General features: G+C 42.8%; 1 long non-coding RNA gene across 4 annotated transcripts in view; it reads right to left on the bottom strand.

Annotated features, from left to right (window-relative positions):
- Positions 1 to 26,872, bottom strand: part of LOC147272622 (uncharacterized) — a 66,142-nt gene that overhangs the window by 24,716 nt on the left and 14,554 nt on the right. Inside the window, exon 4 of one of the 4 annotated variants that reach the window (XR_015115920.1) lies at positions 12,659 to 12,807. The exons of the other annotated variants lie outside the window; for them this stretch is intronic. This is a non-coding gene — a long non-coding RNA (uncharacterized LOC147272622). Of the gene's footprint in view, positions 1 to 12,658; positions 12,808 to 26,872 lie in introns of those variants that run through there. 4 annotated transcript variants of the gene reach the window in all.

Here is a 26,872-nt window from a genome sequence, read left to right on the forward strand (position 1 = left end):
CCCCGAAGGGTGCGGTCCGAAAGGGTAAATTGATTACCAAAGCATTTCTTTAAGATCCCACTCACCCTAAATGACCGACATGTGCAGGATTCCTCAGCTCTCGTGGGAAAGTTGATTCAGTGACAGACGGATCTCATTTCACTCCGGCTTGTTGTCATGTAGAAGATTGGGGCACCGCTTAAAAGTCAATAGCACGCAGACAGATTGGCAATTTAAGAGAAAGAAATGACAGAGTGAGTATTCAGGAGGGGGGATGTGTCAGCCCTTAATGATGTGCCAGACTGTGACAATATGACTGGAACATTAAACATTTATTTATACCAGCGTCAAACCATGTTAAATTAATTGGACAGCGTATTTTTCGGAAAGTCAACATGTACCTTGAAACTGAAACAAAAGTTGAACTTGAACAGGTGGGTTCGTCTAAAAGAGGAGAAGAAGGGCAGCATAGCAATTAGGTGAAAGTGTCTCGGCGAGGACAAATCAGCCACCTTCAAATAATCTCTATCGCTTCCGAAGAGGCTGCTCGTGGTTGACCTTTGCAGAGGAGGAGAGACGGCGAGAAGACAAAAGGGTGTACGACCCTGGAGAGGCACTCAAAACTAAGATCATGAAGAGTTCGGAATAGAAAAGCTACATCGGATTAATTCAGCAGTGGCTGAAAACGCCTCATCCTCATTGCATCAGTTACTTTTTTTTCTTCAACCCATTGAATTTGCGAAAAGACCCTTTTCCTCGATTCGTATCGTCTCTCTCGTGTCCAACTACGCGTTTCACTGCTAATTTTGTGTATTTTACAGTGCGACGCAGCCATCAAAGCTGGGGGGGGCTTGAACGCATTCCAACTGAATCAGATGACGCCAACATAAAAGCAGTTGGTTCAAGTACGACTCGAGGAAAATGCCAAAGTCAAATCTAGAATCAAAATGGCAGACTTCCTGTAAGGTTCAGCATACATACGGCCATCATCGTGTTACAAGCATCTTCCAAGTTTTATTCGTGTGCACACGACCGGTTGTAATTCTCAGAAAATTTCAAGGGGGCGCTATTTTAACAGTTTAAGGGTTAAAAGGACAAATGATTGATTGATGGGCTAAATTAAATTAGCATTTTTAACATGTTCAGGCCCACAAAAATAAGCTTCGTCGCAGAGAAGAACAGCACTTCCTTGCATTTCACGGAATTCTCTCTCACTCTCCGGCGGTCGGGCTCTGATAAAAATGTGAGGCTAAGAACAACTGAAGACAGAGTTCATCTTGGGAAACAGAAGCTGGTGAAGCTGGAATAAAAAGTGGCTTATAGGCACAGAGGAAACGTCAAAATTAAAATTCTATATCAATGAAAATAACAAGCAGGGTTGTGATTCTACTTCGCAGCTTCGAGGGAGGAAAGAACCTAAAGACGCTGCGATTTAAAAGTACTTTTTAAAAAATTTTGTACAGAGATCATTTTCACCAAGTTGGGTACATTTTGAACTTATCTACCACTTTAAGGTTCATGACTCTGCTCTGATCTCTCTGGAGCTCGTTACCCGGCAAAAGTGTGTCACTGCAGCGTAAAGTTGCAGCACTAGATGGATGCGCATCGTCTCCCGGCAGCAGCAGGGATACACGGACAATTATCTGAGCTACGACATCATGGAGACCAAATATTGGACAGTCACCAAAGCTTGAGGTGACGGGTGGGGTTTCTTCATTTCTGGCAGGCCAATTTGCTGCCCCCTATTGATTCGGCAGCAAATTGGCCTCCGCAAGAGTTGTAGAAGAAGGAGGCGCTTGTCCTGCAGTCCTCACCTCACTAGTCTGGCAAGATTTTGCTTTGGGTGGGAATAAATACAACCACAAAATCTGTTTTGCACATGAAAGCTGCAGCTATGAATTCACAATTGCCACGCACCACGAATCTGAAGTTGTCAAGAGCGTGCAGATCAATAGCGAAAATACAGACCTTAAAAATCAAAAGTCATTCGTATCGCGGCCGCCAGTTACTGTGCAGTACACAGAAGGCAAACGAAAGAATTTCTCTTGTTCCTCTGATCTGTTCCAGGAGCAATGGATGGGTTGATCTTTTTATCTGCTGTAACCTATTTGTTCACAGTATGTGCAACTACAAAAATCAATAAATCCCTTGTCTCTCCCCCCCCCCCCCCCGTCCTTCTCAAATCTATCTGTAAAAAGTTCCCAATGTTGCTATGGTCACCTGTTTTTACAAGATTACTATTAGATCCTGCGGCTTATAGCAGGAGACACATCAGTCTGGAACAACGTATGTATGTAAAAGTGTACGTGACGGAAAAGCACAGCTGGGGGGGGGGAGAAAACACAATGAGCTTTGAGGGATTTGGCCGCTACAGTTGTGCAAATGCATCGACGGAATAAGAACACACAGAAGCAGGGCTCGGTTGTGTAGCTTTAAAATCATCCGTGGAGGTTGCCCGGACAATTGAATGTTCAGAAATTCTTTTCTCTAAAAAACCGACAGCGTTCAGAGACACGTCGTCCTTCAAACCGGCCTGCACCTGAGAGACAAAGGCCAACCCAGCTGTCAGAGCACCGCGAGGCAAAAAAAAAACAAAAAAACAATCCTGTGTTTTAATTTAAACTCCAAGGAAGTTTAGAAAGCTGTTCTGGGGGTCATGTCATAAAAAACTGCATGTATGCCTACATACAGTCCTTCAATCGTGATTGTTTTTATGTCTAAATATATATGTAAAAAAATATATATATGCAGCAGTAGGTAAGTATTTCTCCAAGAGGGGTTCAATACTAAGTTAAATACACCACAAGAGGACCACTCAGCACTCCTCGTGGAATCACCACGATCTGCATTCTTGTCCTCTCTTGAATTGGGTACCGTTATCTTAGAAAACTTTAGAAAAAAAAAGAACTGGTCCATTATTTCTTATACAAAAAAAAAAAAAAAGCACTATTGGAAAATGTGCTGCTTCTGTTAAAAAACAAACCAAAAAAAGAATGTCAAGGTTGGAAGTGTAGCTATTTATGGATGTCTGTTGTTTCGTTGGGTTTGAGTCTCCACTTGGTTTCCCAAGTGGTCAACTGATGTTTGAGGATTTTGGAAATAATGACCACATCTTGCACACCACGAAGAGGCATTTATATTCACCCCCAAATGTTCAACAACAAGTGCATTTCCTCATTATCCGTCTCTCTCTGTTGCTTCCCCTGTGAGAAGAGTCAACACAAGTGGAGTTCTGCACTCACATCCGCAGATAGACCAACCCTCCCCCCCCAAAAAAAAACAACAACAACAACAACATCTGATGGATATACCCATGACAGAGCTCATCGTCAAGCAGGGCCAAGACACTGGGTTTCATACCAATCTTGCTTTCACATCCAGAAAATCTGCAATACCCTCCTATTCATACTTTTAACGAGCCAAGGTTCATAAAAAATGACAGCTTGATGCAATCCCGACTGTATATTTGTTTGGTAAACCAGCAACACCGCTGTTGTTTTACTGCTTCACAAACTCCATTATGAACGAACATCTGAACCTGATGACGGCAATATACTTTCCATTTTATTTTTAAATCAATATTAAACTACAAAGGAATTTGTAGGGGCCCCGTGGGCCCCCGGAGAAGGACTCGCTCAAACAAATGGCACGAGGCCGGTTTACGCTCAATGCTGGATATGGACGGAGCCTCCGGTCCCCTCTGTGTTCGTTCTGTGACTAGGAACGGATTTCTTGAGTGCACGGCTCAAACAGAGAGGCGGAAATGGCGGGACCATTGACGAAAGGTTGAACAAGTTGAAACAAAAACACTGCAACAACACAGCTGGGAGGAAATTGGACGGAACGTGAGCGGGAAGCCAGAGAAGACAACAGTCGTCTGTATGGTACTCCATCCTCCGCCTTCTAGTGGATACATTGGGTACCATCCAAGCTGACAATATATGGACGTTTGAAATCATGTATTTAAGAGCATAAACGGGGGCCACTTCATTTCCTTTTTTCTCCTACATCCACAGTTCGGTAGCCCATGCGGTGCTGGGAACAGAAACAATGACAAAAAACCCCCAAAACAAAACAGTTGAACTGCGGACTGAATAATAACCCCCCTGGAGGATTAGAGAATTTGACTAATACGTCTAGATTTGCCTGCAGCTCTTGATCCATCCTTACAAATGCAGCTGCATACTTGCCTGTATATCATTCCTCTCATACGGAATTAGTTTGAATTTTACAATCTCTTCATTAATAAATATAAACGTCCCAAGCAAGCTGCTTGTTTTGGAAATGTGGCAAACACTCAAATACCCCCCCCCCCCCCCAAAAAGACCTGGATTTGTTGTCGCGTTAAACGACATCAGGACTTATGAAAGAGCTCAATCAGAAGTTCCCTCTTAAGGCACTCGGTAAATAAATAAACAACACGGCGAAAAAAAATGGATCTAATTATTTTTGTCACTAAGCAGAATGGATGTCAGATTTTATTAGCGATGTAAAAGACTAACGTGTGCAAACCATCTTGCTAGTGCATGCTGGGATAAGCTCTTGCCCCACCATGACCCCTCAGGGATTAAGTGGGAAGAGAAAATGACTGACAACAGATGCACATCAGACGTCCGACTGTCTCATTGATGTGTCTAAAAGCGATCAGTGCGATGAGCGACTCAAAGGTGAGCCCTGACCTGACGGAGAGTTTCTTTTCCTCCTTGATAGGAATAAACAACTTATCCGGTATGCATGTTTACTGATGTGAAACAAAGTAGAGGAGAGAAAAACACAATCTTCATCCCGAGTGAATAAATTAATCATTGCAGAGCAATAGTTGAGTAGATCCGAACAACACTGCCAACAGGTCTCCTACTGCTCCAGCCAGCAGGCCCCGGCCACCCTCGGAGATTAATCAAATTCATGAAATGTTTGATTTGCATTTCATTAAAGATTTGGGAGGAAAATTAATGGGGAGGCGCTTTGTTTGTGTTTTGTTTTTTTTGGTTCAGATCTTTGCAAGATTTCAAACCCATCATTTGCGCCGCGTTTGCTGAGTCACTCGAGTTTTTTTTGTTGTTGGTTTTTTTTTAATCATTGTGGGCTTCGTCTCCGCGAACTCTCTTGGGAGGAGAATAAATCAGATGTTTATGTGTCCTCTAGCTCTCTGTTTTCATGCCTGTAAATGACGCCCTGCACTTGAGGAAATGGGCACTAATGCATAGCAGCTCTATGTTTCTGTTCATGACTTGGATCAAATGCTGCCGCATCATGGATGGGAGAATGAGTTTGATCACTGAGATTTTTCTACTTTATGGTTTTCGTGGTTGTTACGACATCACGTTTGGAAACAAGGAGGCAAAGCTCTCGATCTACCGGTCAGTCTTCGCTCCGACTCTCACCTACGGTCATGAAATATGGGTCACAGGCAAAGGACGAGACAAAATACGACAAGCCCAAATGCGTTCCCTCTGGAAGCTGCTGCCCCCTCACTTCAAAAGCAGCCAGAAGAGGTGGTTCATGCGTCTCGTCAGGATGCCGGGAGGCCACAAGTCCAGGTGGGGGGACTACATCGCTAACTGGCCTGGGACCACCTCAGGATCCTCCAGTCAGAGCTGGTGTGGTGCGGCCAGGGAATGAGAAAATTTAAAGAGATCCCACCACCTCCACCTGATTTCAGATAAGCAGTCGAAGATGGAAGGAAAAATCCCTAAAACCTCCAGCAGCCCAACGTTCAGTCTGCCAATGCAAACAAGCAAAATCTGGATATCTTGGTCACCCTCAGGGGAAAAGGGAATACTTCGAACATGCAAAAACCCTGTTCAAGGGTCCAGTTGGGTTAAGGGACAAAAAAAATGTCTTGCTGTCTCACGACACACATTTTGCCAATACTAAACAAGGACAACACCTGCAAATGTCCTGACGTCTCTTAACTGGCATTCATTATTCCTTTTTGCGGGTTTATCCCATCAGTAGCTGCCGGTGGAAGACGTGCCCAGTGTACACAGCTGGGTCGAAACCTTTTTACTGCCCACATGCATCCCGATTTTTTTAGTGGAATGTTTGGAACTCATGAGCATCTGGGTCACATCAAATTTGACATCTGTGTCCTTTTTGGATGTACGCCCCAGATATCCAGAGCGGTCTCTGGCGAGGACGCATCGACCTTTTAATTTTTGGAATTGTACTGGTGGACTCACCTAAATTGGCTTCTTTTTTCTTTTTTTTTTCAAATTAAAGTCTGTAATGCATGCAAGGTTCATGAAGATGGCTCTCCCCCCCCCAACAGATGATACGTCCCCCCTCCTCAAAGCAATTTAAATTACAAACACTGAGACACAAGAGTGCGGAACCATTTGGATTGCAATCATTATTCCTCGGCTTACTTTTTGCTCGCCGTCTACTTTTCAGCAGTCTTCAAGCCGTATTAACATGGAAGACATGTCAGGAGTTAAAACACTGATCCAGATTGTATCAATGACAAAAGGTATTGAGAATCAATTTCAATGAACCCGCACTGTTGTATGATTCCCATTTACACATTGGTAATCGATATCATGGAAGTGCTTACTAGCCGACGGCGGCGGTATGTCAGGAGGTTTTCTCCCGGGTCGTGAATTTGCATCTGCAATCCATTGTCCTGTAATATTTATGGGATATAAATAGATGTTAGATACTTCCTGCCGCATCATATTCAGCCTTCAACACAGGATAGAGAGGAAACTTGGCAATCATGAAACACATGAGATTTGGAGCTCAGCAGTGTTGGATGAGTACGACCGTCAGCTGCGGTAGAGACAGATAGAAACATGCAAACACAATTCAACCCTGCCAATGCTAACGTTTTGGCACAGGAGTATATTTGCCTCCACACTTGAGCAAATCATCCAGATAAAACCAAGAGTTTTGTTATAATAATATCTCAAGCTTGAGAAAATCAGCCCTCGTGAACGCCAGGATGGGATCACATGAGCGAGAGAGGATGACCGGATTGGAAAGATGCCAGTTTGAGTTTAGCAACAGAAACCAGTGGCTCATATTCAGTCACTCTCTTTCTGCAAATAAAATAGATTTGAAATTCCAGAGACAGCTGCGCAGCAGAGGAGCATGATGTTATTGCAGTGATTTTTCGAACTTAACTAATTTTGGCTGTTTGTAATTTCTACACAAAAAAAAAGAAGAAGAGCCTGAACATGAGGGACTGTGGATTTTCGGGGTACGACTCGTCAGTAGACTGCTCATTAACATACAGTACGGGGGCAATCGGGCTACAGATTGAAAAATGAAATATCACTTTTAAAAAGGCAAACTTGAGGACAGGCTGTTGCTCATAGCCTAATATATTTTATGCAAACAAGTTCTGCATATCTTTATCGATCTCAAAAAGAAATTATCATAGATTTGCAAGGCACTCACTGCGGGCAGCTCATTTTTTATAGCAGCTCGCTCCGGGAAATGAGGCTCACATGCTGAAGAAGGCTCATCTCTTTTGATAATTAAGAATATGCATGTATTTACCCTCTTAAAGCGCATACGGTTTCAAGGTGTTACGTAATGTTGGAATGTACTTTGAATGCTTTGGAACCTTGCTAGGTGAACTAAGGTAAAAGCTATTGTTGATTCCAGTTTTCTGACCAAACTATCGATTGAAGAGAAGTTGGAAAATACCTGTATGTTTATATATATTACTCATATTTTATAGTACAGTGTCGCAACTGAAGCTTTAAGCGCTATATAAGATAAATACACAGTAATGAAAAGGCCCGATTTTTTTTGATGTTTTTTTCTCTTTTATAAAAACACCATGTAATAGCTGCATTGCTTAGCAGCAGCAGCATCCCGACGGTAATAAATATCCATCCTCCACTGCCTCTCATCTCCTCCTAAAAGGCTGCTTGAAATCTCAAAACACTTGAAGCCACTACACTATGCTTACACCCCCCCCCCCCTTTTCCCCACACCCCCAATTGAAACAGCAAACCCCTCCCTCCTTGCTGCGTAATTATATAACATTTTGGGGTGAGGAGTTCACAAAGTCATTAAATGCTTTTCTAATTATTATTGATTGAGCGCCAAAGGATCGATGATAATCTGGAGAGGTAGAGACATGAGGGAGGTATGGTGGTTTAAAACCTGCCAGGAGAGAACCTTCCTCAGGTGGTAGAGGAGGCTCGTCACAGAATATACGTCAGTCATTCTGTCGTCGGCAGGGAGGACGGATTATTTTCACAAAAACGTACAAAATACAGTTCGAAATTAAACTGCCAATGCAACAACAAGGACCGTGACAATATAAAGCTGGACTCAGAGGAAGGTAAACTTGGCAAAATTGTGGCAGTAAATTACAAGCGGACTGATTGAGAAGAGACAGGTGCAGAAAATGAGGGCACACAGGGTTCTGATTGGTTGAGAACATTGGAGGGGCAGCCAGTCTAATTAACGCCAAGGCCACAGGGGAAAGCACTGAGCAGGCAAAAAGCACAACATGGACACAAGAGACACAATTTCAAGACAAAACAGGATAAGTTGAAAGCCCCTTTTGAATATCAATGAGCCTGAATTTAACTGAAAATCAACAGTGGCCTGATTTGTTATGAACGGTGCAACAGACAAACAAACATTCTCTCAAAATAAAACCAGTGTCGTTGAGGTTGCAAAATTTCAGTCTCAATTATAAATCTGATGATACGATAAAGATCTGTCAAATAATGGAGTCACAGGATGCAAGTGAGGAACGAGAAAAATCCGAATACGAAGGTGGAGGAAGCGGCGGATGCACTGTTTAAACGGCCCCTGCAGCGTATATCTGCTGTTGAGGGAAAGAAGATGTTGTGTCACAGCTGTTTGGAACAAAACTGAATGCTGTTTTTGATTTTACTGAAGGGATATGTGGGTGAATGTGACCCTGCCAGGGAAGACAGAGCAGTGGGAACCAGTAGTTGAGTTCCGGTGTCTTCCTGTTTCCTTTTTTTGCAGCTACACCGCACTTTTGTTCCTCTTAGTCTCATCTGTCAATGACCCATCAGGCAGAAATCCCACACCCCATGACTTGAAGCAGGTTTTGCTCTGGTTTTGTTAGTATTCATGTTTGCTTCCAACACCACCAGAGAAATGATATAAATGAGGGTTTTGGTTTTTTTTTAAGATTTATTTTGCAGTGGATAAACCAGTTCTGATGTAACACACGTTAGTGTTGCCGCAGCCCAAACTTTCTTTGCTTTTTTTATTTCCTTTTTTGGTAGTTACGTGAAATTACAATAAACGGAGCATATCCATCTACAAGAACCTGCCACAATTGTCGATGAAAACTCATTAGTCAGACGCATCGGAGGTGAAACTCATCGAAGAATCCAACAAAAGGTGGGCAGTCTTTTATTTTTGCCTTTTCATCTGTCAAGTAGACACGTCAATGCTTGCTCTAAACAGCTTATTAAACCATTACGATAAGATTGTGTTTTAAATGCTAATTTATTTGGGGATGTGGTATGTTTTCTTTGATTTTGCTTGTCTTACTCACGCACAATGATTAGTCTCTTCGAGCTGTTTTTTTCCCCCGGAGCTCGTTTACTACGACGTCAGAGCTATTGCAGATTGTTGCAGCATTCATGGCAAGTGTCTCATATTGTCTTGCGAGAATAACTCTCAGGAAAGATGAATGGACAGCAATAACTTGTGATACACTTGTGGTGATTTTCGACTTGACAAGTACCTCACACATCCACGAGCGAGGCGCATCCGCTCACATCTCATGTCACAGATGATGCAGAGGCAGAATGCAGCTGTAGATGCCCGCAGGCTGCCATCGCGATCGCAGACAAAGGCACATTATCATAAGAAGCTTAGATGTCTTTACTCGCTTTGCATTGTGCAGCAGAGAGTTGAAATCCCAATCAAAAAGAGGATTGAAAATACTACTTTATTTCACACAACATTGCCCCTCTAACAGGACTTTGTAGACTCAGTCTCTGCAGGTGCACCAGCAATGTTGGCGATTCAAACTCAGCCTCATTTAAGCATAAATTCTACCTTAGGACAGAGTTTATGCACTGCTAACACTTTAAAGGTTGCACCTGCTAAAATAGTTCCATCACAGCCGTAAGTTAGAATGTAAATCTTTCAACTCACTCAAAGAAAAGTCCTCCGTTTAGCATTTTGAAAAAAAAAAAGGAAGGGGGGGGATGGGGGACACGACTATATTTTTTGTCCATGAAGTTTGGTAGAGACTAACACAGAGCATACGTCAGTGACCCTATGGTGCACCTGAATCGGGTGTGGTCACTGGGTCCTCTCTTGATGCTTGGGTAACCAGAATGGAATGAAGGCATCAAGGCAGTGTGATAGCACTTCAACTGTTACGGCGGAAGGATGGTTAGCCATTGAAATCAATTGGGGTATTTCAAAATGTGCTTCGCCCCACAACAATCCGTTACCCCGTCGTGTTGCTTTGTCAAAACCTGAACCCGAATCTTTCAATGACGCAACGTACCACCTAGAGGAAAAGCTGTAGAGAAGGGTTGGCCCATAGAAGCCAACTTGATGCCCGTCCTATTCTAGAGGGCGACCATTGTGAGTATCGGATCAATCCATTGGACCAGGTTCTGCTTTTTTAGAAAACCCGAAAAATCAATAACTGATGGGCTATCAATACTTCTGTCGTATCCCCTGGGTCTGAAAGTGTAAAATGAAGTGTTCAACTGTAACATCAAGGCGTCAAACTTAAACCACGCAGTTGATTCGGTGAGAAATGCATTCCCCAGCATCATTAAAAAGACTTTAAATAGTATCAACATATGGATGCGATATTTACAGTTCATGCATATAACGTATAATGTATTGGAATATTTTTTAAAGAATTGTATTTGTTTCTTAGTTATTTGTTTGGGCTTTTATGTCAGCCGTGTTGATTGAAATCGTTTTGCTCCGTTCACAAAGAATCACTCGTCAAGCATTAAAAACAATGCCAGCTCTGTAAAAACATATTGTCGCCTCACCTTTATGCCAAATAATAATAATTTTTTTTTTTAAAGTATTAAGAGTGGAATCGATCAAGACTCTGATCGTTAAGGAGTCACAATAACGACATCAATATCATTAAAAAATTAATGACCCCCAGCGCGAGTATCCAACGCCTTCCTCTTCCACGCTCTTCGTCTTCTCATGCAGTGTCAGAAGGTTTAACATTGGCTGACATGGATCCGTGTGGTGAGCTCCGGTGGGATATTCTCCCGTAATGGGAGTCTGGTGTGTGGTGTCAGTAACAATAAAACATAGTTTCCCTCAGGATAATTCTGCACTAAAGCAGCACTACCATGAATTGATAGAGGCCTTCCAGGGGGACTCCAGTGGCCTCCTCTCCTGCTCTACTTAGTCCTATTTCAGCGCGCCAGGGGAACGTGTCCCCTCTCGGTCCGCATGAACACAGATAGCTGGTCATAATCCACTCGCCTTCACTGATGATTGATTGTTTGCACAGCTGTGAGACACCCAGTCATGCTCCTTTCTGCAGGGCTTGCCAGAACATTTGGAGCGAGGCAACTCAGACGGAGCACAACCAAAACCATCTCGTTCCAACCCGTCAAATATGACAGCTGGTCGGTGGCTTCAAACAACAACGCTGCAGGAAGTCCCAATATGACCGAACGCCACCAACAAATATTGAGGAAGCCAGGATTTAGCCTTTTTTCTGGTCGCAGAAAGTTGAAAAACGCTCAACTTTGGGAATTACCCAGCTTCCCATTTATGACGGAGGAAGAGCCAGACAAATACCGCCAAGACATACCGTCACATATTCCAAAAGTTGAAATGGAGGAGCTCTTCAACGACAACTCACCGACATCACCCGCGAATGCTCCCAAACCAACGCAGACCGCCGGTTCCATTTGAACTCCCTTTGCAGTTCACTCTTTACTTCATCCACTGAAATTGAGAAAGAACTGATAAAGCAAATGAAATGGGGCCCCATGCGTTCCTGTAAAGTGCTGCTCAGTCACACATTTGCCTTCTGCACTGCGCGGTCCACAAGTAGAGGACAACTGCTCTTAAAGCACTTTCAGATCGCACCATGCATCTTCACACATCTTATTTTGAAAACCGCACCACGGTCCACACTTGGAAATGAATCAACCTCCTACTTTTTAAAAGACGACCACAATCCGGGGGAGCTTTCACAACTGGAATTGTAGTCGGGATCTAAAGCAAAAGCTTGTGTGTGGTGTGAAAAGACCCTTAAACTTTCCTGGACAGCAATGACGAGTCAACTAGCGAATGAAGGGAGAAGTCTTTCTGGGCCACGGTGGCCGCCATTGTTGTAATTACACTGCTTGGCCACTTGTATAATTGACACCCTGCGCACTTTCACCAGCCATGCATGACTTTGCAGGCAGGGAGTCTGAGTATTATATGGTAGAGTTACTGCATATTCTGAAGTTCTTGGCATTTTATTCACTCACTCCTTGATCTTCAGACGAAGCTTCAAGGCTGCTTATTAAAGTGGTTTATAGTAATAATTCTGATTTTTTTTTTTTGCTCTTTGTACCTTCACTTCTCCCACCCCCCCCCCTCCCCCTAATTAAAATCTGCCGAGGGATGTTTCAAATGTTTGTGTGGATAAGTTTTGATAAATCTTTCAATTTCGGATACTTTGATGTTTATTCTATTTCTTTTAATGAACACATGACATTCAGATCAAATTCTAAAGCGGTTGGTGATAAAATAAAAGAGCACAAGCAGCTGTGTGATCTCCACCAGAACGGCTTCATGAATATGGAGGGCGGGACTTGGGGGGTGTTGGGTCCCTTGCACCCTTGTTTTAGTTCATGTCCTTTTTCTGACCCAGGATGCATCCTGCTGATGGAGAGAAAGGCAGAACAAGGGGGTCAAACGTGCCCCCGAGTGCGGGATGCACATCACAACATCTAGCAGACGCCCACCTTGTGAAGAGGTATAATTATAAAGGCCCTGCAGAAACACAAGAATACTTCAAGACAACCTTCCTCTTCCTGAGGCCGGTCCTGCGTCGATCCGTCGTGTCTCCCTCACATCACTTCCACCTAATTCTCTCAGCAAGATCTCTAAAAACAACACTTGAACGAAACAGATGCAGCAGTGCGGTTTCACGGTTCACTGAGCATTTGGGTTTTTGTTTGAATGTTAATGCTTTGAGTAAACTCTTGACTTATAGGTGAATCCTTGTGCTTCCGTTTCAAGACAGAAATCTTATGGATGTATACAGTATATGCATCATCTACCAGGGGGAACCTATGAAAGCCGAGCTGCTGTGGAGGCAGGTGTACCCAAGGGTTGCAGTGCAGTCAGGACAAAGAGACAGAACCCACTTGAGTCTCGGGGTGAATCCAAACAAAGGAAACTTGACAGCGAAGTGAGGAGAGGAGCCTAAACATGTCAGTCTGAACTAACAGGACACAAATGAAGCCGATTGCACAAGAGAGCATGGCGCGGCCGAGAAGAAGAAGATGGGAAATTATGAAGCGGGAAGTGTACACCAGAGCTGCATTTCAAAATAAAACTACAGGTATAAAAAGGAATGGAAAAGTCAAAAACTGACTACATTGGATGTAAATTAGAACATCTGAATTATCTGTATTTGTGTGGAAAGATGAGCTTAAAAAAATAGATAGCTACTCATAATACTCTGAGTTTTAAAAAAATTGTATGATTTATATTTTATTTTTATCATCATGTATTATATTTTATCTATTAGAACTTATTTTTTTATCTATTTTACTATGAAAATATTTTTGCATTATACATTTTTAAAAAGACACACAGTCACTTTGAGGGTATTTATTTGGGTTTGAAATATACTGGAACTCCTGTTACTTGCTGCGTCCATGTTTTGGACCTTATAATGGATGTTTAAATTCATTTATTGGTTAAAAACATTGTTGATTTGCGAATTAGCTGATGTGATGTGGTGTGAGCCGCAGTTCCTCCTTGTCCCAGACCCAATGGAACAAGCTTCTCTCCGACAAACTAGACACAAACGAAGGGCAACTCATGTCCACTCTTCTTACACTTTTCATGTATTTTGTTTTATTTGTTTATTTCAGGTCGATGAGCCATGTTTATTTATTTCATTGGCATATTTATTAATTGGCACATCTATTCATTTAATTTATCAACCGAAGTCGAGTGCTGTCCAAAGGGGAAAGTAAATTTTGAAATCACCTGGTCACTCATGACATCATTTGGTCTCCACGGCAACCATCTCGGGTCTATAAAAGGCCAGCAGTTTCATCTGTCACCATTTCACCTTGAGCTTCAGAAGTCTGCGTTGACTTTTGAGGAGCTTCTTGAGATTTGGTGTGAGACTCTTGGACAGCTGCTGAGAATCTTGGCTGGATCAATTTAGCTGAGACGCCCAGAGCTTCAGAGGTAAGAGAGTGATGCTGTTTTTCTGATTGACTGGCGACAACATGCTATGCTAAATATGCTGTGCTAATTAGCCTAGCATAGGTAACTTGTCTTGGGCTGGTGAAAGAAACATATTCACTATTTTATTTTGTGAAAATGTAGAATACAGTGTTGAGAGTGAAGCTGTTTTCAAGTTTTGTCATCGCTGGAACAGGCATAGCTAGTTAGCCTAACTTTAGCAACTTGTCAAACATTTCAGTTAGAAAATCCTTTAAAATGGTTGAAGAAAAAAATTATTGACTGTCTTATTCTGTTCAGCCAATGGTTATAACTTAGATGAGCATGTTCAGAGTTGAGCTGTTTTCATGAACAGCGTAATAGACTTAGCGACTTAGCATAATGTTAGCATCTTGTTGTTTCAGTTTGGAAAATATTGGGTGGATGAGAAAGAATCGACATGGAATGTATTATTTTTGTGTAAAAAGTTTTTGTTAAAAATGTCAACAAAAGAAAAAGTCTATCCGTTTTTAAATTTTTTAATCATAGGATAAAAAGGCTAAGCTAGCAAGCTTAGCATTAGCATTTATACTGACTATTTCAGTTTGAAGAATGTTTTGTGCTTGCCGAAGAAAAAACATTCCCTGTCTGTAAAAAAATTAATAAATTGCTATCAGTATTTTTTAGTTTATATTAAATTGTTGAGAATAAATCTGGTTTTATACTTTATCATTGATGTAACAGGCCCAGCTCAATAGCCTGGCATTAGAATCTACACTTAAAATATTATTTTCAAAACTGCTTTGAGATAGAAGGAAACATATGTGTTTTATTCTTTTATTTCATTAAAAATAAGGTCAGTCAAGAGTGATATATTTAGATTACAGTGCTGAGAATTGAGCCGTTTCCATGTTTTAGCAAAGGCATAATTGGCTTTGATGATTCGCTAAATGTTAGTATTTTGACATCATTGTTTAAAAACGCTGTGTGCTTGGATGAGAATGAAACATGTTTGCAGACTGACTTTATATTAAGTTTGAAAAAGTTTGGTGTTGGGTGAATAACTGGCATACTTTTACTTCATTTCTTTAAAAAAAACATTTGCCAGTACTTTGATGACAATGTTGGCATAAATACTTAAAATTCAGCCGTTTGCATGTTCAAGTATTAGCTAAATAAGCTATGTGAGTTAGCCTAGCATCTTTGAGGGAGGTGGGAAACCTGCTGACTTCAGCTGTGACTATGATTTGCTGTCCAGAAGTTTAAGTGGATCATGTGTACTTGGTATGTTTAAGAAGTACATGGACAACATGGAGGTTTATTCTGTACGAATGAATTAAATTCTTGTCATCTAATTGTGAGGCTTGATTACAAATTGAAAATTTTCCTTTCACCTGTTGATTTTTGCCACGTGGTGTCTTATCGTTTGCTCTTAAATCATTTGAATCTGACAGGAAAGAAAGAGGTTTGTTAATAGAAGGAAGGTAAGACGGTAGGTAGAATGACCTTGGAGTGGTGGAAACTTGAGGAGGAGGAGGAGGAGGAGAAGAGGAGCTGGAAGTACGAGAGATACGGGCAGAGAGACAGACAGGTAAGGGAGGAGATGGAGAGGCGTCGGAGGGAGGAGGAAGAGAGGGTGAGGAAGAGGAGGCAGCGGATGGACGAAGACGAGGAGAAGGTGAGGAGGAAGAGGCAGCGGATGGACGAAGAGGAGGAGCAGGTGAGGAAGAGGAGGCAGCGACAGCACGGTGAGGAGGAGCAGGTGAGGAAGAGGCAGCGGATGGACGAAGAGGAGGAGCAGGTGAGGAAGAGGAGGCAGCGACAGCACGGTGAGGAGGAGCAGGTGAGGAAGAGGCAGCGGATGGACGAAGAGGAGGAGCAGGTGAGGAAGAAGAGGCAGCGACAGCACGGTGAGGAGGAGCAGGTGAGGAGGAGGAGGAGGAGGAGGAGGAGGCCGTACGGAGGAGATGAGGTAAGGAGGTGGGAGCAGAGGACCAGCAGAGAGGAGTGGTTCAGACAGGTGAACTCACACAGAAGAACTCCCTGGAAGTAAAGGTACACAGTGGGGGTGGGGGGGGGGGGTAGTACCAAGAAGTAGTGTGTGTACTTTTATTTGTCAAATGTGGTTTCGTTTCCTGCATCACAACAGCATTTAGAAAGTAAAACATCAATTGGCTCAGTAAAGAACAGTTTCACACCTGCAGTATTTGCAGAATTCAGCTCTGTTCCACAGGACCAGTATTCCTAGTAATTGCAGTACTCGCAGTATTACTAGCAGGAGCAGTACTGCACAGCCCCCTTCATTTGGAGTTGTCCTGGTTTTGACCTATTTGATCAGTTCCAGATGTCCTATCATCTGATCCACTTCTTCCTGACCTGGTCAGTTTGCTACTTTGTTCTGTTAACTGCGCGTCACAGACGGCAGCAGTGTAAAATGGCGGCGCCGCCCAGGAACGTGACGTCACATCTGATGTCAGTCAATCAGAGCGACATTCAGACTTTTCTTTTTCTCGCGCACGAGACGTTGGTGGAGCAGGCGAGGTCTGCTGGTCCTACTGGTCCCGTGTGAACAGGGCTTTAGAACCCAATCAAGAACGCTAGCGACGCCAGAAGCTGCAATCCTGGCTCTCACGTGCTGTTGCTGATGCAGGTTTTGCTTTGCCCTTCATGTTCCATCAAAAAGCAAAAAGACACCGGTACTGGTACTCCTGGTTTACTGGGACGGGGTTCGACTCCCTGCGGTGTCCTGCTGACTGATGTGGCTTTTCATGAAAGGTTTCTTTTACACAAATGTCCAAAAGTGACAACATTAACTGGCAACATGTGGAACGATGAGCTTCAGCTACTGACAGCTACTCATCATAATCCGTCAGGAAATGTTTTGATGAATTATATTTACGTTTTTTCATCATTTGTTTTGTATCTTTTACTGTTCCATATTTTTTACAGTATTAATATTTACTTGATTTCATTGAATTTAGTAGAAATTGAGTGACACTTCCAGTATTTTCTGCACTCTTTGTTTCAGGATGATTTCATAGCCGTGTTTGTTTGTTTCAGACATATTTGTTCATCTACACATTTATTAATCTACATTTATTTAAGGAAGTCAAGTGCTGTCCAAAGGGAAAATTAAATTTTGAAAACAAACAATGTCTTGAATGACCAGGCGGTCTCCACGGCAACCATCTCGGGTGTATAAAAGGCCACCGGGTCATCTAACTGTCACCATTTCACCTTGAGCTTCAGAAGTCTGCGCTGACTTTTGAGGAGCTTCTTGAGATTTGGTGTGAGACTCTTGGACAGCTGCTGAGAATCTTGGTTGGATCAATTTAGCTGAGACGCCCAGAGCTTCAGAGGTAAGAGAGTGATGCTGTTTTTCTGATTGACTGGCGACAACATGCTATGCTAAATATGCTGTGCTAATTAGCCTAGCATAGGTATCTTGTTTTATGCTGGAGAAAGAAATATATACGCTGTCTTATTTGGTTAAAATGTAGAATACAGTGTTGAGAGTTAAGCTGGTTCCATATTTCATCGGAGACCCAACAGCCTCAGCTAATTAGCCTAGCATTAGCATCTTGACTAAACATTTCAGTTTAAAAAATACTTTCAGATGAGTGAAGAAGAACATGCATCTACTGTTTTATTTTGTTAAAAATGGCTTCAATAAATATTAATGATTTGATGACAGTGTTGAAAGTTGAGCTGTTTTCATGTTTTGTCCAAGGCAAAATAGGCTTTGATGATTAGCCTAGCATTAGCATCCGGTCATTGAAAACGCTGTGCGCTGATGAGGCAGAAACCTGTACGCACACCAACTTGGCAATAAGTTTGAAAATATTTGGTGTTTGGTGAATAACTGGCATACTTTTACTTCATTTCTTTAAAAAAAACATTTGTCAGTACTTTGATGACTTTGATGACAATGTACTTAAAATTCAGCCGTTTGCATGTTCAAGTATTAGCTAAATAAGCTATGTGAGTTAGCCTAGCATCTTTGAGGGAGGTGGGAAACCTGCTGACTTCAGCTGTGACTATGATTTGCTGTCCAGAAGTTTAAGTGGATCATGTGTACTTGGTATGTTTAAGAAGTACATGGACAACATGGAGGTTTATTCTGTACGAATGAATTAAATTCTTGTCATCTAATTGTGAGGCTTGATTACAAATTGAAAATTTTTCTTTAAACTGTTGATTTTTGCCACGTGGTGTCTTATCGTTTGCTCTTGAATCATTTGAATCTGACAGGAAAGAAAGAGGTTTGTTAATAGAAGGAAGGTAAGACGGTAGGTAGAATGACCTTGGAGTGGTGGAAACTTGAGGAGGAGGAGGGGGAGGAGAAGAGGAGCTGGAAGTACGAGAGATACGGGCAGAGAGACAGACAGGTAAGGGAGGAGATGGAGAGGCGTCGGAGGGAGGAGGAAGAGAGGGTGAGGAAGAGGAGGCAGCGGATGGACGAAGAGAAGGAGCAGGTGAGGAGGAAGAGACAGCGGATGGACGAAGAGGAGGAGCAGGTGAGGAAGAGGAGGCAGCGACAGCACAGTGAGGAGGAGCAGGTGAGGAAGAGGCAGCGGATGGACAAAGAGGAGCAGGTGAGGAAGAGGCAGCGGATGGACGAAGAGGAGGAGCAGGTGAGGAGGAGGAGGAGGAGGAGGAGGAGGAGGCCGTACGGAGGAGATGAGGTAAGGAGGTGGGAGCATAGGACCAGCAGAGAGGAGTGGTTCAGACAGGTGAACTCACACAGAAGAACTCCCTGGAGGTAAAGGTACACAGTGGGGGGGCTGGGTGGTAGTACTAAGAAGTAGTGTGTGTACTTTTATTTGTCAAATGTGGTTTCGTTTCCTGCATCACAACAGCATTTAGAAAGTAAAACATCAATTGGCTCAGTAAAGAACAGTTTCACACCTGCAGTATTTGCAGAATTCAGCTCTGTTCCACAGGACCAGTATTCCTAGTAATTGCAGTACTCGCAGTATTACTAGCAGGAGCAGTACTGCACAGCCCCCTTCATTTGGAGTTGTCCTGGTTTTGACCTATTTGATCAGTTCCAGATGTCCTATCATCTGATCCACTTCTTCCTGACCTGGTCAGTTTGCTACTTTGTTCTGTTAACTGTGCGTCACAGACGGCAGCACTGTAAAATGGCGGCGCCGCCCAGGAACGTGACGTCACATCTGATGTCAGTCAATCAGAGCGACATTCAGACTTTTCTTTTTCTCGCGCACGAGACGTTGGTGGAGCAGGCGAGGTCTGCTGGTCCTACTGGTCCCGTGTGAACAGGGCTTTAGAACCCAATCAAGAACGCTAGCGACGCCAGAAGCTGCAATCCTGGCTCTCACGTGCTGTTGCTGATGCAGGTTTTGCTTTGCCCTTCATGTTCCATCAAAAAGCAAAAAGACACCGGTACTGGTACTCCTGGTTTACTGGGACGGGGTTCGACTCCCTGCGGTGTCCTGCTGACTGATGTGGCTTTTCATGAAAGGTTTCTTTTACACAAATGTCCAAAAGTGACAACATTAACTGGCAACATGTGGAACGATGAGCTTCAGCTACTGACAGCTACTCATCATAATCCGTCAGGAAATGTTTTGATGAATTATATTTACGTTTTTTCATCATTTGTTTTGTATCTTTTACTGTTCCATATTTTTTACAGTATTAATATTTACTTGATTTCATTGAATTTAGTAGAAGTTGCGTGACACTACCAGTATTTTCTGTACTCTTTGTTTCAGGATGATTTCATAGCCGTGTTTGTTTGTTTCAGACATATTTGTTCATCTACACATTTATTAATCTACATTTATTTAAGGAAGTCAAGTGCTGTCCAAAGGGAAAATTAAATTTTGAAAACAAACAATGTCTTGAATGACCAGGCGGTCTCCACGGCAACCATCTCGGGTGTATAAAAGGCCACCGGGTCATCTAACTGTCACCATTTCACCTTGAGCTTCAGAAGTCTGCGCTGACTTTTGAGGAGCTTCTTGAGATTTGGTGTGAGACTCTTGGACAGCTGCTGAGAATCTTGGTTGGATCAATTTAGCTGAGACGCCCAGAGCTTCAGAGGTAAGAGAGTGATGCTGTTTTTCTGATTGACTGGCGACAACATGCTATGCTAAATATGCTGTGCTAATTAGCCTAGCATAGGTATCTTGTTTTATGCTGGAGAAAGAAATATATACGCTGTCTTATTTGGTTAAAATGTAGAATACAGTGTTGAGAGTTAAGCTGGTTCCATATTTCATCGGAGACCCAACAGCCTCAGCTAATTAGCCTAGCATTAGCATCTTGACTAAACATTTCAGTTTGAAAAATACTTTCAGATGAGTGAAGAAGAACATGCATCTACTGTTTTATTTTGTTAAAAATGGCTTCAATAAATATCAATGATTTGATGACAGTGTTGAAAGTTGAGCTGTTTTCATGTTTTGTCAAAGGCAAAATAGGCTTTGATGATTAGCCTAGCATTAGCATCCGGTCATTGTTTGAAAACGCTGTGCGCTGATGAGGCAGAAACCTGTACGCACACCGACTTGGCAATAAGTTTGAAAATATTTGGTGTTTGGTGAATAACTGGCATGCTTTTACTTCATTTCTTTAAAAAAAACATTTGTCAGTACTTTGATGACAATGTTGGCATAAATACTTAAAATTCAGCTGTTTGCATGTTCAAGTATTAGCTAAATAAGCTATGTGAGTTAGCCTAGCATCTTTGAGGGAGGTGGGAAACCTGCTGACTTCAGCTGTGACTATGATTTGCTGTCCAGAAGTTTAAGTGGATCATGTGTACTTGGTATGTTTAAGAAGTACATGGACAACATGGAGGTTTATTCTGTACGAATGAATTAAATTCTTGTCATCTAATTGTGAGGCTTGATTACAAATTGAATATTTTTCTTTCACCTGTTGATTTTTGCCACGTGGTGTCTTATCGTTTGCTCTTAAATCATTTCAATCTGACAGGAAAGAAAGAGGTTTGTTAATAGAAGGAAGGTAAGACGGTAGGTAGAATGACCTTGGAGTGGTGGAAACTTGAGGAGGAGGAGGAGGAGGAGAAGAGGAGCTGGAAGTACGAGAGATACGGGCAGAGAGACAGACAGGTAAGGGAGGAGATGGAGAGGCGTCGGAGGGAGGAGGAAGAGAGGGTGAGGAAGAGGAGGCAGCGGATGGACGAAGACGAGGAGAAGGTGAGGAGGAAGAGGCAGCGGATGGACGAAGAGGAGGAGCAGGTGAGGAGGAAGAGACAGCGGATGGACGAAGAGGAGGAGCAGGTGAGGAAGAGGAGGCAGCGACAGCACGGTGAGGAGGAGCAGGTGAGGAAGAGGAGGCAGCGACAGAACGGTGAGGAGGAGCAGGTGAGGAAGAGGCAGCGGATGGACGAAGAGGAGGAGCAGGTGAGGAGGAGGAGGAGGAGGAGGAGGAGGCCGTACGGAGGAGATGAGGTAAGGAGGTGGGAGCAGAGGACCAGCAGAGAGGAGCGGTTCAGACAGGTGAACTCACACAGAAGAACTCCCTGGAGGTAAAGGTACACAGTGGGGGGGCTGGGTGGAAGTACTAAGAAGTAGTGTGTGTACTTTTATTTGTCAAATGTGGTTTCGTTTCCTGCATCACAACAGCATTTAGAAAGTAAAACATCAATTGGCTCAGTAAAGAACAGTTTCACACCTGCAGTATTTGCAGAATTCAGCTCTGTTCCACAGGACCAGTATTCCTAGTAATTGCAGTACTCGCAGTATTACTAGCAGGAGCAGTACTGCACAGCCCCCTTCATTTGGAGTTGTCCTGGTTTTGACCTATTTGATCAGTTCCAGATGTCCTATCATCTGATCCACTTCTTCCTGACCTGGTCAGTTTGCTACTTTGTTGTGTTAACTGCGCGTCACAGACGGCAGCAGTGTAAAATGGCGGCGCCACCCAGGAACGTGACGTCACATCTGATGTCAGTCAATCAGAGCGACATTCAGACTTTTCTTTTTCTCGCGCACGAGACGTTGGTGGAGCAGGCGAGGTCTGCTGGTCCTACTGGTCCCGTGTGAACAGGGCTTTAGAACCCAATCAAGAACGCTAGCGACGCCAGAAGCTGCAATCCTGGCTCTCACGTGCTGTTGCTGATGCAGGTTTTGCTTTGCCCTTCATGTTCCATCAAAAAGCAAAAAGACACCGGTACTGGTACTCCTGGTTTACTGGGACGGGGTTCGACTCCCTGCGGTGTCCTGCTGACTGATGTGGCTTTTCATGAAAGGTTTCTTTTACACAAATGTCCAAAAGTGACAACATTAACTGGAAACATGTGGAACGATGAGCTTCAGCTACTGACAGCTACTCATCATAATCCGTCAGGAAATGTTTTGATGAATTATGTTTACGTTTTTTCATCATTTGTTTTGTATCTTTTACTGTTCCATATTTTTTACAGTATTAATATTTACTTGATTTCATTGAATTTAGTAGAAGTTGCTTGACACTACCAGTATTTTCTGTACTCTTTGTTTCAGGATGATTTCATAGCCGTGTTTGTTTGTTTCAGACATATTTGTTCATCTACACATTTATTAATCTACATTTATTTAAGGAAGTCAAGTGCTGTCCAAAGGGAAAATTAAATTTTGAAAACAAACAATGTCTTGAATGACCAGGCGGTCTCCACGGCAACCATCTCGGGTGTATAAAAGGCCACCGGGTCATCTAACTGTCACCATTTCACCTTGAGCTTCAGAAGTCTGCGCTGACTTTTGAGGAGCTTCTTGAGATTTGGTGTGAGACTCTTGGACAGCTGCTGAGAATCTTGGTTGGATCAATTTAGCTGAGACGCCCAGAGCTTCAGAGGTAAGAGAGTGATGCTGTTTTTCTGATTGACTGGCGACAACATGCTATGCTAAATATGCTGTGCTAATTAGCCTAGCATAGGTATCTTGTTTTATGCTGGATAAAGAAATATATACACTGTCTTATTTGGTTAAAATGTAGAACACAGTGTTGAGAGTTAAGCTGGTTCCATATTTCATCGGAGACCCAACAGCCTCAGCTAATTAGCCTAGCATTAGCATCTTGACTAAACATTTCAGTTTGAAAAATACTTTCAGATGAGTGAAGAAGAACATGCATCTACTGTTTTATTTTGTTAAAAATGGCTTCAATAAATATCAATGATTTGATGACAGTGTTGAAAGTTGAGCTGTTTTCATGTTTTGTCAAAGGCAAAATAGGCTTTGATGATTAGCCTAGGATTAGCATCCGGTCATTGTTTGAAAACGCTGTGCGCTGATGAGGCAGAAACCTGTACGCACACCGACTTGGCAATAAGTTTGAAAATATTTGGTGTTTGGTGAATAACTGGCACACTTTTACTTCATTTCTTAAAAAAAAAACATTTGTCAGTACTTTGATGACAATGTTGGCATAAATACTTAAAATTCAGCCGTTTGCATGTTCAAGTATTAGCTAAATAAGCTATGTGAGTTAGCCTAGCATCTTTGAGGGAGGTGGGAAACCTGCTGACTTCAGCTGTGACTATGATTTGCTGTCCAGAAGTTTAAGTGGATCATGTGTACTTGGTATGTTTAAGAAGTACATGGACAACATGGAGGTTTATTCTGTACGAATGAATTAAATTCTTTTCATCTAATTGTGAGGCTTGATTACAAATTGAATATTTTTCTTTCACCTGTTGATTTTTGTCACGTGGTGTCTTATCGTTTGCTCTTAAATCATTTGAATCTGACAGGAAAGAAAGAGGTTTGTTAATAGAAGGAAGGTAAGACGGTAGGTAGAATGACCTTGGAGTGGTGGAAACTTGAGGAGGAGGAGGAGGAGAAGAGGAGCTGGAAGTACGAGAGATACGGGCAGAGAGACAGACAGGTAAGGGAGGAGATGGAGAGGCGTCGGAGGGAGGAGGAAGAGAGGGTGAGGAAGAGGAGGCAGCGGATGGACGAAGACGAGGAGAAGGTGAGGAGGAAGAGGCAGCGGATGGACGAAGAGAAGGAGCAGGTGAGGAGGAAGAGACAGCGGATGGACGAAGAGGAGGAGCAGGTGAGGAAGAGGAGGCAGCGACAGCACAGTGAGGAGGAGCAGGTGAGGAAGAAGAGGCAGCGACAGCACGGTGAGAAGGAGCAGGTGAGGAAGAGGCAGCGGATGGACGAAGAGGAGGAGCAGGTGAGGAGGAGGAGGAGGAGGAGGAGGAGGCCGTACGGAGGAGATGAGGTAAGGAGGTGGGAGCAGAGGACCAGCAGAGAGGAGTGGTTCAGACAGGTGAACTCACACAGAAGAACTCCCTGGAGGTAAAGGTACACAGTGGGGGTGGGGGGTGGGGGGTAGTACCAAGAAGTAGTGTGTGTACTTTTATTTGTCAAATGTGGTTTCGTTTCCTGCATCACAACAGCATTTAGAAAGTAAAACATCAATTGGCTCAGTAAAGAACAGTTTCACACCTGCAGTATTTGCAGAATTCAGCTCTGTTCCACAGGACCAGTATTCCTAGTAATTGCAGTACTCGCAGTATTACTAGCAGGAGCAGTACTGCACAGCCCCCTTCATTTGGAGTTGTCCTGGTTTTGACCTATTTGATCAGTTCCAGATGTCCTATCATCTGATCCACTTCTTCCTGACCTGGTCAGTTTGCTACTTTGTTGTGTTAACTGCGCGTCACAGACGGCAGCACTGTAAAATGGCGGCGCCGCCCAGGAACGTGACGTCACATCTGATGTCAGTCAATCAGAGCGACATTCAGACTTTTCTTTTTCTCGCGCACGAGACGTTGGTGGAGCAGGCGAGGTCTGCTGGTCCTACTGGTCCCGTGTGAACAGGGCTTTAGAACCCAATCAAGAACGCTAGCGACGCCAGAAGCTGCAATCCTGGCTCTCACGTGCTGTTGCTGATGCAGGTTTTGCTTTGCCCTTCATGTTCCATCAAAAAGCAAAAAGACACCGGTACTGGTACTCCTGGTTTACTGGGACGGGGTTCGACTCCCTGCGGTGTCCTGCTGACTGATGTGGCTTTTCATGAAAGGTTTCTTTTACACAAATGTCCAAAAGTGACAACATTAACTGGAAACATGTGGAACGATGAGCTTCAGCTACTGACAGCTACTCATCATAATCCGTCAGGAAATGTTTTGATGAATTATATTTACGTTTTTTCATCATTTGTTTTGTATCTTTTACTGTTCCATATTTTTTACAGTATTAATATTTACTTGATTTCATTGAATTTAGTAGAAATTGCGTGACACTACCAGTATTTTCTGTACTCTTTGTTTCAGGATGATTTCATAGCCGTGTTTGTTTGTTTCAGACATATTTGTTCATCTACACATTTATTAATCTACATTTATTTAAGGAAGTCAAGTGCTGTCCAAAGGGAAAATTAAATTTTGAAAACAAACAATGTCTTGAATGACCAGGCGGTCTCCACGGCAACCATCTCGGGTGTATAAAAGGCCACCGGGTCATCTAACTGTCACCATTTCACCTTGAGCTTCAGAAGTCTGCGCTGACTTTTGAGGAGCTACTTGAGATTTGGTGTGAGACTCTTGGACAGCTGCTGAGAATCTTGGTTGGATCAATTTAGCTGAGACGCCCAGAGCTTCAGAGGTAAGAGAGTGATGCTGTTTTTCTGATTGACTGGCGACAACATGCTATGCTAAATATGCTGTGCTAATTAGCCTAGCATAGGTATCTTGTTTTATGCTGGAGAAAGAAATATATACGCTGTCTTATTTGGTTAAAATGTAGAATACAGTGTTGAGAGTTAAGCTGGTTCCATATTTCATCGGAGAACCAACAGCCTCAGCTAATTAGCCTAGCATTAGCATCTTGACTAAACATTTCAGTTTGAAAAATACTTTCAGATGAGTGAAGAAGAACATGCATCTACTGTTTTATTTTGTTAAAAATGGCTTCAATAAATATCAATGATTTGATGACAGTGTTGAAAGTTGAGCTGTTTTCATGTTTTGTCAAAGGCAAAATAGGCTTTGATGATTAGCCTAGCATTAGCATCCGGTCATTGTTTGAAAACGCTGTGCGCTGATGAGGCAGAAACCTGTACGCACACCGACTTGGCAATAAGTTTGAAAATATTTGGTGTTTGGTGAATAACTGGCATGCTTTTACTTCATTTCTTTAAAAAAAACATTTGTCAGTACTTTGATGACAATGTTGGCATAAATACTTAAAATTCAGCTGTTTGCATGTTCAAGTATTAGCTAAATAAGCTATGTGAGTTAGCCTAGCATCTTTGAGGGAGGTGGGAAACCTGCTGACTTCAGCTGTGACTATGATTTGCTGTCCAGAAGTTTAAGTGGATCATGTGTACTTGGTATGTTTAAGAAGTACATGGACAACATGGAGGTTTATTCTGTACGAATGAATTAAATTCTTGTCATCTAATTGTGAGGCTTGATTACAAATTGAATATTTTTCTTTCACCTGTTGATTTTTGCCACGTGGTGTCTTATCGTTTGCTCTTAAATCATTTCAATCTGACAGGAAAGAAAGAGGTTTGTTAATAGAAGGAAGGTAAGACGGTAGGTAGAATGACC

Source organism: Aulostomus chinensis, chromosome 1 (genome assembly GCF_037954235.1).
Source record: "Aulostomus chinensis isolate RoL2024-O1b breed Wild chromosome 1, RoL_Achi_v1.0, whole genome shotgun sequence".
In the NCBI taxonomy this organism is placed as follows: Eukaryota; Metazoa; Chordata; class Actinopteri; order Syngnathiformes; family Aulostomidae; genus Aulostomus; species Aulostomus chinensis.